Source organism: Muscardinus avellanarius, assembly GCF_963383645.1.
Source record: "Muscardinus avellanarius genome assembly, chromosome: 4".
NCBI lineage: Eukaryota > Metazoa > Chordata > Mammalia > Rodentia > Gliridae > Muscardinus > Muscardinus avellanarius.
The window spans coordinates 123,299,680-123,313,014 of record NC_137789.1 but is presented as its reverse complement, the minus strand read 5'-3'; positions in this window follow the sequence as shown (position 1 = coordinate 123,313,014).

The following is a 13,335-nucleotide window of genomic DNA, read 5'->3' as shown; positions in this document are numbered from 1 at the left end:
AACAAGATGGAGGTCATGGGTATAAAAGGCCGAGTCCACGTGTAAGCCCTTTGGTGTATTCATTTTGAGTCACCCCCTCATGCCATTTTGGCATGGGGCTGTATTTCTATTTTCTGTATTTCTATCTTTCTAATAAACTTCTTTAAATCTTCAGCAACTGTCCAAGCTATGCATACTTATTCTTAGCTTAGGACAAGAATACATGGTTTTTCTGTTTGGGGTCGTTTTGGGTTTTTGTTATGGGTTGGGGTTAAGTGTGTCCAGGACCCTAGCAGAGGTTCCCGGGGAATGGCTTCCCCAAACCATAGTCTCCCAATCCGTAACACTCAGCCCTATTTTTTATTCTTTATTTTGAAACAGGGTCTCACTGAGTTGCAAAGGGCCTCACTGAGTAGCTAAGGCTGGCTGCGAACCTCGATCCTCCTGTCTCAGCCTCCCAAATGCTGGGATTACAAGCGTGCGCCACCACGCCCGTCTCCCTTTTTTTTTTTTTTTTTTTTTTTGTGGTACCAAGGATTGAACCCAGGAGCATTCTACATTCAAGCTACATCCCCAGCCCTATTTTTTTAAATTATTATTTTATTTTGAAACAGGGTCTCACTAAGTTTCAGAGGGCCTCACTAAGTAGCTGAGGCAGTCAATGAACCGCGATCCTCCGGTCTCAGCCTCCCAAATGCTGGGATTACAAGCGTGCGCCACCACGCCCGACTCTTATTGTATTTTATTTTTATTTTTTATTTTGTGTGGTACTGGGATGGAACCCAGGGTCATTCTACCTCTGACTGACATCCATAGCCCTATTTTTTATTCTTTATTTTTTAAACAGGGTCTCACTGAGTTGCAAAGGGCTTCACTAAGTAGCTGAGGCTGTCCATGAACCATTATTCTATGGCCTCAGCCTCCCAAATGCTGGGATTACGAGCATGTGCCACCACGCCTGGCACAGCTTTCAATAATTTTGAAACAGGGTCTCACTAAGTTGTGGAAGGCCTCACTAAATACCTGAGCCTGGCCATGAACCATGATTCTCCAGTCTCAGCCCGCCAAATGCTGGGATTACAAACATGCACCAGCACACCCAGTTTATTTTTTTAATTTTGAAACAAGATCTTGCTACATTACTGAGGCTGGCCTCGAACTTGCAATGCTCCTGTCTCAGGTTACTGGTATTACAGACAGGCATCACTATGCCTAAATAATCTCATCTTTTAAGATGGGCAATGGCCCATTTTCAGCCCTTTCCATTCTCCCTTCCCCATCTTCCCCAGCGGGTAGAGAAAATGCTAAAAATCCAGGCATAATGGCTCACGCTTATAATCCCAGGACTTGGGAGGCTGAGACAGGAGGATCACAGGTTTGAGGACAGCCTCAGCTAATAGTGAAACTCTCATTTGCTTAGGGAGACCCTGTTTCAAAAAATAAAAAAATAAATAGGACGAGGACTGTAGCTTGGAGGTAGAATACTTCTAGACTCAATACTCAGCAACACACACACACACACACACACACACACACACAAAATATAAAGACTATGTTGTAGAAAAGTAGGTCCCCATGGTCAGAAAACAGCAACCAAAGTTGGAAAGCAGGTTTCTTTATTCAGTAGTGAAGCTTCAGCAAGCAAAGCTTCAGGCCTGAGCACTGATCACTGAACATACAAGCCCTTTCATTTATTTATTTTTAAAAGTTCTTTATTTGGTACTGGAGGGGTATTCTACCTCTGAAGTGCACCTCCAGCCCATTTTTGAAATATTTATTTATTTATTTATTTATTTATTGCGGGTCTGGGGATGGAACCCAGGGGCATTTGACCTCCGTGCTACACCCCGTGCCCTATTTTTATTCTTTATTTTGAAACTGGGTCTCACTGAGTTGCAAGGGGCCTCACTAAGTAGCTGAGGCTGTCCGCAAACCGTGATCCTCTGGTCTCAGCCTCCCGAATGCTGGGATTACAAGCGTGCGCCACCATGCCCAGCTTAAAATTTTTATTTAGAAACAGAATCTTGCTAGGTTGATGAGAGTTTCACTACTTGCTGAGGCTGTCCTGGAACCTACAATCCTTCTCTCTCAGCCTCCCAAAGAGGACTGGGATTACCGGTGTGTGCCACCATGCCCGGTGATACAAGCTCTTTTTTTTTTTGTGTGGTGTTGGGGATGGAACTCAGGGGCATTCTGTCTTCCAGCTACACTCCTAGCCCTATTTTTTTATTCTTTATTTTGAAACAGTGTCTCACTAAGTTGCAAAGGGCCTAGCTGAGTAGCTGAGGCTGTCTGCTAACCGCTATCCTCCTGTCTCAGCCTCCTGAATGCTGGGATTACAAGTGTGCACTACCACGCCCAGCTACAAACTTTTTATACATTTGGTCACCTAATGTTGGTAGGGGAGGGGTAGGCATGAGACGTGTGTTTCCTAGCATAAGCATGATGACAGAACAGACCAAGCAATTAATCATTATATTAATCATTAGACTTTTTCTTTTTATCACTGCTTTGTTTATTTTAGAGAGAGGCTATGCTGAGCTCTCTTATCTCTTGAACTGTCTGCTTGTTAACATCTTGGGGAGGGGTGTCTGTGAAGAAACCTTCTTTTCATTTTGCTTTTAGTCAATATAGTTTTAGGATAAAGCCGAGGGTCCTGCCTCAACTGCAACGCAGAGACACAGGCCCACCGTAAGGCTGAGATTTCATCCGAAGATATGGCCTGGTTCTCTTCTGTATATATAACCTCAATAGCAGGGCTCTAGAAAAATAACAGAATGATAGAGCAGAATGTCCAAGAACTGTGGGGGTAATTTTAAAAGGTATAACGCATGCATGATTGGAATGCCAGAAAGAGAAAAAATGGCATAGAAGAAATATTTACAACAATAATGGGCGGATCTGGGAGCGGTGGTGCATGCCTGTAATCCCAGTATTTAGAAGGCTGAGACAGGAGGATCACAGGTTTAAAACAGCCTCAGCAATTTAGTGAGCCCCTCAGCAACTTAGTAAAACCTGTTTCAAAATTTAAAAAAAAAAAAAAAAGCCAGGTATATATCCCAGTACTTGGAAGCCTGAGACAGGAGGATCATAGGTTCAAAGGATAGCCTCAGCAAGTAGTGAGACACTTATCAACCTAGAAAGACCATGTTTCAAAATAATGAAAAACAGGGCTGGAGGTATGGTAGCACACGCTTGTAATCCCAGTACTTGGGAGGCTAAGACAGGACGATCACAGGTTTGAAGCCAGCCTCAGCAACTAAGTAAGGCTCTCAGCAACTTAGTAAGACCCTGTTTCCAAATAAGAAATAAATCTGGGAGTGTAGCCTAGAGGTAGAAGACCCTGAGTTCCATCCCTAGTACCACAAAAATCAATCAATCAATCAATCAGTCAAGCTGGGCATGGTGGCACATGCCTGTAATTCCAGTACTTGGGAGGCTAAGACAGGAGGATCACAGATTTGAAGCTAACCTCAGCAATTTAATGAGGCTGTCAGCAACTTAGTGAGATACCGTTTCCAAATTTATTTAAAAAAAAAAAATAGGGCTGGGGGTATAGCTCAATCCCCAGCATCACAAAAAGGAAGGAAGGAAGGGAGGAAGGGAGAAGAAAAAGGACTTAAGTCTGTTATAGTGGCGCAATGTAATCCCAATATTTGAGAAACAGAGGATTGCAGGTTTTGAGGACAGCCTCAGCAACCTAGCGAGACTGTTTCAAAACAAAAAATAATAAACCAGGCATGGTGGCAAGCTCTTGTAATGTCAGTATTTGAGAGGTTGAGACAGTGAGGCCACAGGTTTGAAGCCAGCCTAGTCAATTTAGGGAGGCTCTCAGCAACCTAGTGAGACCCTGTTTCCAAATAAGAAATAAAATGGCCTGAAAAGCTGGGCATGGTGGCGCACACTTGTAATCCCAGTACTTGGGAAGCTGAAACAGAAAGGTAGCAGGTTTGCAGGCAGCCTCGGTAGAAAGACTCTGGGTTCAACCCCCCCACCCCAAACAAAACAAAATTAATTAAGCCAGATGTGGTGGTACATGCCTATAACCTTAGTACTCTGGAAGCTAAGACAGGAGTATTTAAGGTTTGAAATCAGCCTCAGAAACTTAAAGAGACTCTCAGCACCCTAATGAGATCCTGTTTCAAAACAAAAGTGGAAAGAAGCTGGTGGGTATAGCTCAGCTCTGAGTTTAATCTTCAGTACCACCACCACCACAAACTAATTTAGTTAAAGCGTATTTTTAAATTTAATACTTAAGTAGTTTGTCAAATGTTAATTTTTTGTTTGTTTGTTGCAGTACTAGGGATCCAACCCAGGGGCATTCTACTTCTGAGCTAGACCTATTTTATTTTTTATCTTGAAACAGGGTCTCGCAAGGTTGCTGAGGCTACCCTTGAACCTGCAATCCTTCTGTCTCAGCTTCCCAAGTACGAGGGTTACAGGCAAACGCCACCACAACCAACTCCACCGTGTGTGTGTGTGTGTATCATATATAATATATACGATATTGAAGATTGAACCTAGGAGTATTCTACCTCCAAGCTACACTCCCAGTCCTTTTTTTTTTTTTTTTTTTTTTTTTAATTTGGAAACAGGGTCTTGCTAGGTTGATAAGCATCTCACTACTTGCTGAGGCTGTCCTGGAGCCTATAATCATCTTGTCTCAGCCTCCCAAATAATGGGTTTATAGTATTTGGTTTACATGCCTAGTTCATTTTTTTACTTTGGAGACAGTCTCACTAAATTGCTGACAGCCTCCCTAAGTTTCTGAGTCTGGCTTACAACCAGTGATCCTCCTATCTCAGCCTCTCAAGTACTGTAATTACAAACATGAAGCACCAAGCCCGGCTTAGCATTATTATTTTTGGGGGGTTATTGGGATTGAACCAAGGGCTATTCTACCACCAGCCCTACTTTTTATTCTTTATTTTGAAATAGGGTCTCACTAAATTGCAGAGGGCCTAAGTAGCTGAGGCTGGCCGCGAAACTGTGATGCTCTTGTCTCAGCCTCCCAAGTACTGGGATTACAAGTGTGGGCCACCAAGCCCAGCTCAACATATAGGTTAAGGGTATTTTTGTATTAAATTCTGTAAGTATGTAGGTTTAAATTAAATAAGTTAAATGCCATTGTGAATTTTCTTTGTGTGTGTGGTACTGGAAATTGAACCGGGGTCATTCTACCTCTGAGCTACCAAGCTACACCTCTAGCCCTATTTTTTATTTTTATTTAGAAACAGGATCTCATTAGGTTGATGAGAGCCTCACTACTTGCTGAGGCTGGCTGCGAACCTGTGATCCTCCTATCTCAGCCTCCCAAGCACTGGGATCACAGGCGTGTGCCACCACACCTGGCTGCCATTGTGAAGTTTATTTATTTATTTATTTATTTATTTATTTATTTATTATTTTTGGTGGTACTGGGGTTCCTGGAAGCCCTTCTACCTCCGGGCTACACTCCCAGACCTATTTTATATTTTTTGAAACAGGGTCTCTTAAGCCAGCGCGGCTGGCTTCCAACCAGCACGATCCTCCTGTCTCCGCCTCCCAAGCGCGGGGATTACAAGCGTGCGCCACCACGCCCAGCGTGAATTTTAAATAGAAACATTTTTCTTTAGGGATTCTTCTTTGGGGTTTGATTGCTACTTCTACTGGATTCATAAATATTAAAATGAGCAGTCACTCTTCCAACGGTCAGTTCATGTGCCAGCGTCAGCATTGAATTCACCAAGTCGTTATTTATCCGATGTTGAGACAGGCAAAATGAAGTGGAGAAGTGAGGTCATTAGCCACAGAACTTCCCCACTCGACTTCCAGCAACGGCCAAGAAAAAGGTTTTCTCGTCCAGAACAATTCAGTGTTGTTGGCGCAGCCCTGAACATTCAGTTAATTTATGTCCTTTAGCCTGGGTTCTGCAATTCACATCTGACCTCATCATTCCCAGAAACCCCCGGTGGGCATTAATTAATTAAAGCATTGTCTGAGCAAAATCAAACTGTGAAGATCGCTGTCCATTGCAAAGCGTGGTTTCATGAACTTGTGAGGGCAAATTCATCTGTGGCATAATCTCTTTTAATGGCCACAGGAATTATGGCCACGATATTGCCAAGATATAACCTCTCTTGGATATAAGAAATTGACTCTCTATATGGAGCTGGGCGTGGTAGCGTACAACACATAATTCCAGTATTTGGGAGGCTGAGACAGGAGGATCGTAGGTTGGAGGGCAGCCTCAGGAACTTAGTGAGACTCCCAGTGACCTAGTGAGACCCTGTTTGAAATAAAAAAAATATATATATAGTCGGGTGTGATGGTGCACGCTTATAATCCTAGTACTTGGGAGGCTAAGGCAGTAGGATCACAGGTTTGCGGCCAGCCTTAGCTACTTAGTGAGGCCCTCCGCAACTTAGTGAGACCCTGTTTCAAAATAAAAAATAAAAAATAGGGCTGGGGGTATAGCTTGGAGATAGAATGCCCCTGGGTTCAATTCCAAGTACTGCAAAAAATTTTTTTAAATTAAAAAATAAAATAAAATAGGACTGGGGGTATAACTCAGAAGTAGACTACCCCTGGGTTCAATCCCCAGTACCACAAAATAAATAAATACAATAGCTGGGCGTGGTGGCGCACGCTTGTAATCCCAGCATTCAGGAGGCTGAGACACGAGGATCATGGTTCGCGGACAGCCTCAGCTACTTAGTGAGGCCCTTTGCAACTCAGCGAGACCCTGTTTCAAAATAAAGAATAAAAAGCTGGGTGTGGTGGCGCATGCTTGTAATCCCCGCACTTGGGAGGCTGAGACAGGAGGATCACACAGGTTCGAAGCCAGCCTCAGCTACTTAGTGAGGCTCTCAGCAATTTAGTGAGACCCTGTTTCCAAATAAAGTATAAAATAGGTCTGGGGCTGGGGATGTAGCTTGGAGGTAGAATGCCCTTGGGTTCTATCCCCAGTACTGCAAATAAAATAATAACAATAAAATAAAAAATTAATTAAGCAAATAAACAGGTATATAGCATTAAGATTTAAATTTTCTTTTCTTTTTTTAAGTACTGGGGATTGAACCTAGGATCATTCTAGCTCTGAGCTACTCTCCCAGCCCTTTTTTATTTTTAATTTTGAAACAGGGCCTCACTAAGTTGCTAAGGCTGACCTCAATCCTGCGCTCCTCCTGGCCTAGCCTCTCAAGTACTGGGATCACAGGAGTGCTCTGTCCTGCCCAGCTCTCCTTTCCATCTGAAGGTTTTGCATTACATAGTCCTCATTGAGCAGTCGTTGTTGTTGTTGTTGTTGTTGTTGTTGTTGTTGTGTGTATCCCGTGGTACTGGGTGTTAAACTCAGAGGCATCCTACCTCTGACCTACACCCCCGGCCCTATTTTATTTTATTTTATTATTTTTTTGTTTTTGGTGGTATACTGGGGTTTCTGGAAGCCCTTCTATCTCCGGGCTACACTCCCAGACCTATTTTTACATTTTTATTTGGAAACAGGGTCTCCTACGGGCACGATCCTCCTGTCTCTGCCTCCCAAGCGCGGGGATTACAAGCATGCGCCACCACGCCCGGCTTTATTTTTATTTTGAAACAGAGATGACTCACTAGGTCAATGAGAACCTCACTAATTGCTGAAGTTATCCTTGAACCTGCGTTCTCTGGCCTCAGCCTCCCAAGCACTGGGATGAAAGGTGAGCGTCACCACACCTGGCTAGTAACCAGTCTTCCACGATGAAACGTAAATGACCCATTGAGACAAACAGCTCTGAGATGGTTCTTTCACCACTCATCAAAGCTGGGGGTGGCAGGTGCCAGGGGCGATATTTGTTTAGTTTCTGGGCAGACCTGGTGACCTGGCCAGCCCTGGCGTCCCTCTTGCCTCCTGCTCTGCTAACATTCACAGCAGCTGTGGCCGACCAGAGCAGCAGTAGGCCCCAGAGGAGGACAGAGCGAGAGGCTCAGCTCTCGCGGGCCTGGCTGGCTCCGTATCTACAGCGGCGGCATCGCCAGATTTCAGGGTTTCAGGGCCATCTTCTAGCTTCTTACCAGAAGGGAGATCAATCTTTTCTTTCAGCTCAACAAACTCACAAGCAATGTGAGTCTGTAGCAGGTGAGGACAGAGGCAGAGCCAGCCCGGATGTCCACCGAGCACTGAAACTAGGGGCTTCCATTGGTTGATCGTTTTGACTGTCACCACCCCTGTTGCTACAGTGACCATCTTTGACAGGCACGTTCTTTTTTTTTTTTTTTTTTTTTTTTTTTTTTAGTACTGGGGATTGAACCCAGGGGCATTCTACCTCTGAGCTACATCCCCAGACCTATTTTATTTTTATTTTGAAACAGGATCTCTAGGTTGATGAGAGTCTCACTAATTGCGGAGGCTGTCCTTAAACCTACCATCCTGCTGTCTCAGACTCCCAGGTACTGGGATTACACACGTGCACCACCACTCCCTGTTGGCACTTTCTTGACATTGAAGCCCACACCGTCCCAGGGAGGGCCTCCCTCAGAGTTTCACGGTGCGCTTCAGCAGATGTTCCTTCAGTTGTGACAACTGGAGCAAAGGTGGCCAGTATGCTGGGTCTGAGAACACCAGACTCCACTTGGCCAGCAGGGACAGTATCAATACCAGCAATGGCGCAGACATGCCGGAGGGGCGGATACAGAGACTTGACCGTTGGACGGGTTGCTGTAGATTAGTCATAAGCTTTAAGCAGCATGGGTCCAGTGGCATGGCCATCTTTATGGGACACTTTCCAGTCCTTGAATCAAGGCATGTCAGCAATTGGTTCCAGAATTGTCATCATTCCAACCAGAAATCGACCAAGTGCTACTGAGTCAAAGTTTTAGACATTTTTTTTCTTTTATTGGTACTGAGGATTGAACCCAGGTCCATTCCACCTCTAAGTTACACCCCTAGTGCTTTTTATTTTTTATTTTTTATTTATTTATTTTTGTTGCTGTTGTTGTTTTGGTGGTACTGGGGGTGGAACTCAGAGGCTTTCTACCTCTGGGCTATACTCCCAGACTCATTTTATATTTTATTTGCAAACAGGGTCTCACTAAGTTGCTAAGAGCCTCACTAAGTAGCTGAGGCTGTCTTCAAACCTGCGCGATCCTCCTGTCAGCCTCCCAAGCGCGGGGATTACAAGTGCCACCATGGCCAGCAGCCCTTTTTATTTTTGGAACAGAGTCTTGTTAAGTTGCTGAGGCTGGCCTGGAACCTGTGATCATCCTGTTTCAGCCTCCCAAGTACTGGGATTACAGGCCTTTACCACCATGTACCACTGACAATTTCCTTCCTTCCTTCCTTCCTTCCTTCCTTCCTTCCTTCCTTCCTTTCTTCCTTCTTTTGTGCTGGGGATTGAACCTGGGGGCAGTCTCCCTCTGAGCTAACCCCCCAGCCTATTATTTATTTATTTTGTATGTGTGTGTGGTTGAGATAGAACCCAGAGGCATTCTACGTCCAGGCTCCAGCCTTGTTTTACTTTTTGTTTGGAATCAGGATCTTGCTAAATTGATGAAAGTTTCACTACTTGCTGAGATTGTCCTTGAACTAACTACCATCCTGTCTCAGCCTTTAAAGTACTAGGATTACCAACATGTGCCACCACACCTGGCTCTGTGTGTGTGTGTGTGTGTGTGTGTGTGTGTGTGTGTGTGTGTGTACCCCCCCCCCCGGACTGGGGATGGAACTCAGGGACATTCTATCTCCAAGATACACCCCCAGCTCTATGTTTTTTGTTGTTCTTTATTTTGAAACAAGGTCTCACTAAGTAGCAGAAGGCTCACTAAGTAGCTGAGGCTGTCCACGAACCACGATCCTCCTATCTCAGCCTCCCAAATGCTGGAATTACAAGCGAATGCCACCATGCCCAGCTTTATTTTATTTTTGTAAGAGAATCTCACTAAATTGTTAAGGCTGGACAAACACCTTCAATCCTCCTGTCTCAGCCTCCCAAATACTGGGATTACAAGCATGACCCACACCCAGCTGTAGCCAATTTTCTAAATGTAGGTGCTGACTTCCTCAACAATGTCCTCATCTCTCTCTCTCTCTCTCTCTCTCTCTCTCTCTCTCTCTCTCTCTCTCTCTCTTTTGGTACTGGGGGTGGAACCCAGGGGCTTTCTACATCCAGGCTATACTCCCAGCCCTATTTTATACTTTATTTGGAAACAGGGTCTCACTATGTTGCTGAGAGCCTCACTAAGTAGCTGAGGCTGGCTTTGAACCTGCACGATCCTCCTGTCTCAGCCTCCCAAGCGCGGGGATTACAAGCGTGCGCCACCACGCCCAGCTCTCATCTCTCTTCTGATGCCAGGGTGCCACAGGAATCTGTTTTGTTCACACCAACCACTAGTTGTTTCACATCCGGTGTGCAAGTCAGAAAGGCATGCTCATTGGTCTTCCCGTTCTTAGAGATATCAGTTTCAAATTTACCAGTGTCGGTGGCAATCATCAGGATTGCAGCGAGCCATGTGCCTGCAATCATGTTTTTGCTAAAGTCTCTGTGTCCGTCCTGGCATCAGTGACAAGTCACGCAGGGCATTAATGACAGTCATGTAATCCTTGCTGGTCTCAAATTGCCCAGGGAGATGTCAATGACCGTACCACACTCAGGCTCTGCTTTCAGTTCATCCAAGATCCAGGCAACCTGAGGAGGCTCTTCCATCTCAGCAGCCTCCCTCCTCGTCGGACTGTTCGGTGGTTCTGTTGTTGATTCCCCTTCATTCACAGATCTCCTGGCAGTGGTGGTGGGCTTGCCGGAATCTGCGCGTGCAATGACAGTGATGTCGGTGGGAGTCTTTTCCTCCCCCTCCTTGGCTTTGATTTTGCAGTGACTTTTCACCACACCTGTGTTGTTTTGTTTTGTGGGACCAGGAATTGAACCCAGGAGCATTTTACCTCCTAGCTGCGCCCCGGCCCGATTTTAGTTATTGTTTTGAAACAGGGTCTCCCTAGATTACTGAGTCTCACTAAGTTGCTGAGGCTGTCCTCCAAGCTTTGATCCTCCTGTCTCAGCCTTCCAAGTACTAGAATGACAAGGTGTACATCACCATACCTGGCTACAACACTTGCATTCTAATAGTAAAGCTAAGGAAGACAAAGAAGTAACTTAAGAATTCTTCATGACCAAATGATGTAGAGATTTGCCTCCATTTTTCACAAGGGATTATTTACAGAGCCAATATGCGAATGTATAACTATAGCCTTTGTCATTCATCTTATTGAAGTTCCTGCATGACCAGGCCCAAAATGTCTCACTGGCTGGTCTGAGGTTCTAGCTCAAATGACTTCCTTCCATTGTCACTCAGTTAATGTTAATAACCCTCCCTTGGCCATCTCTTTTTTTTTCCCTTTTCATTCTCTAGTCTACATAAACACTGATGCTAGCTGGGCGTGGTGGTGCATGCCTGTAATCCTAATACTTGGGAGGCTGAGACAGAAGGATCACAGGTTGGAAAGCAGCCTCAGAAATTGAGTGAGGCCCTCAGCAACTTAGCAAGACCCTGTTTCCAAATAAAAAATAAAATAGGGCTGGAGGTGTAGCTTGGAGGTCAAACACCCCTGGGTTCAATCACTAGCATCCACAAATTTTTTTTTTTATGAAAATGGATGCTATTTTTGTGCATACTAAAATATTTATTAAGCAAGCAAAAAATCTACTTATTGACTAAACGGCTGTGAGGCTAAAATAATATGTGTTCCATTCTGTTCAGGAAGAAATGTTTGCATTGACCATGAGGGTCCATGGCAAAATTAGTTTAGAAAAAAAATAATAATTATTGATTATAAAATCAATTTTTTCAATTATTACTCGAAATAAATATTTTCTACTTTATCCAATAATTTGCATTTCTTAGCTCTACTGTTACTTTAGAAAATTTGTGTCTTTCATAAACCCAGCTTATTGTGTGTGTGTGTGTGTGTGTGTGTGTGTGTGTGTGTGTTGCTGGGGAAGGAACTCGGGGGTATTCTACCTCCAAGTTACCACCCTAGCCCTATTTAAATTTTTTTTCTACTTCCGGGAAGATGGCGACCGAGAAAAGCGGGGCTTAAGAGTCCCGCTAACAACCAATCTCCATTACCACAAAAAGAGCGCCTTTCATAGCCAGAAAACACCATCACCAGAAAAACAAAAAAAACCCACCAGGCTCCAGAGAGAAAGCAGACTGAGAACAGAGCTCAGGGCCACAGAGGAGACACACGAGCCCGAGGACGCGGCAGCAGTGCCATACTGCCGGCAGCAGCGGCGAACTCAACGGACGGCTACAGCAAGCCAGGTGAGCCGCTGCGGAACAGCCAGGCGGGATCTTTCGGCGCAGACAGCATTTAAAGCTCCCAGTGGCTGAGCTCAGCACACGCTGCAGGAATTCAGAGTGGAAATCAAAACCAGAGAAGAAAAAATACGCCAGCCTCATGGCCGAGGGCGTGGCAGAGGCGCCATATTGCCACCGGCGGCGGCAGCAGCAGTGAATTCACCGAGTCCAGTACAGCTACATCTGCGTACTCAAGAACAGTGAGTCAAATTGCGGGCCACAGAGGAGAAATCGCAGTATTGGGCCTCCTGGGACTCGACCCAGTGAGGGAGTGGTGGTGGCAGAGATATCACACCATAGGAGAACGTGCAACCTGGCACCCCCCATAGTTTAAAGCAGCCTCTATCGACTCCCTGGGTTGGAGACTCTGTGATACAACCCAGTAAAGGAGTAGTGGGGTCTGAGATACTACTGACTCGAGATCCAGAGCACCTTAAGTGAAGCCATAGTGACCCAAGGGAAGAACCCAGAGAAGGCACAAACCTCCGAAATCATGGGAAAGAGGAATAACACTGGAGTAATGAATGTGCACAACCCCACAACATCAGAACCTGATAAAACAGAAAATCAGAGATTTCTAGAAGATCAAATCAGGAAAATAACTGTAGAAATAATAGAGGTGCTTCGAAAAGAACTCAGAGAGAGCCAAAAAGAGATAAAGGATGCAATTAATGAAGTAAAGGCCTCAATTCAAAGCACAAACAACCGATTAGACCACATGGGGAACAGAATCTCGCTCTTAGAAGATGAGCAATCCAAAAATGAATGCATAGTTTCTAATCTAGAAAAAAATATCCAACAGCAGGAATCTGACATTGAAGAAATATGGGCCCATCTTAAGAGAGCTAACCTAAGAATAATTGGAATAGAGGAGGGAAAAGAAAGTGATACCAAAGGGATCAACAATCTCTTCAAGGAAGTAATAGCAGAAAATTTTCCAAATATAGAGCAAGAGGTTGATACACAGATCCAGGAAACTTATAGAACTCCCTTTAGACAGGATCCAAGAAGAGGATCCCCACGCCACATAATTGTCAAAATGACCAA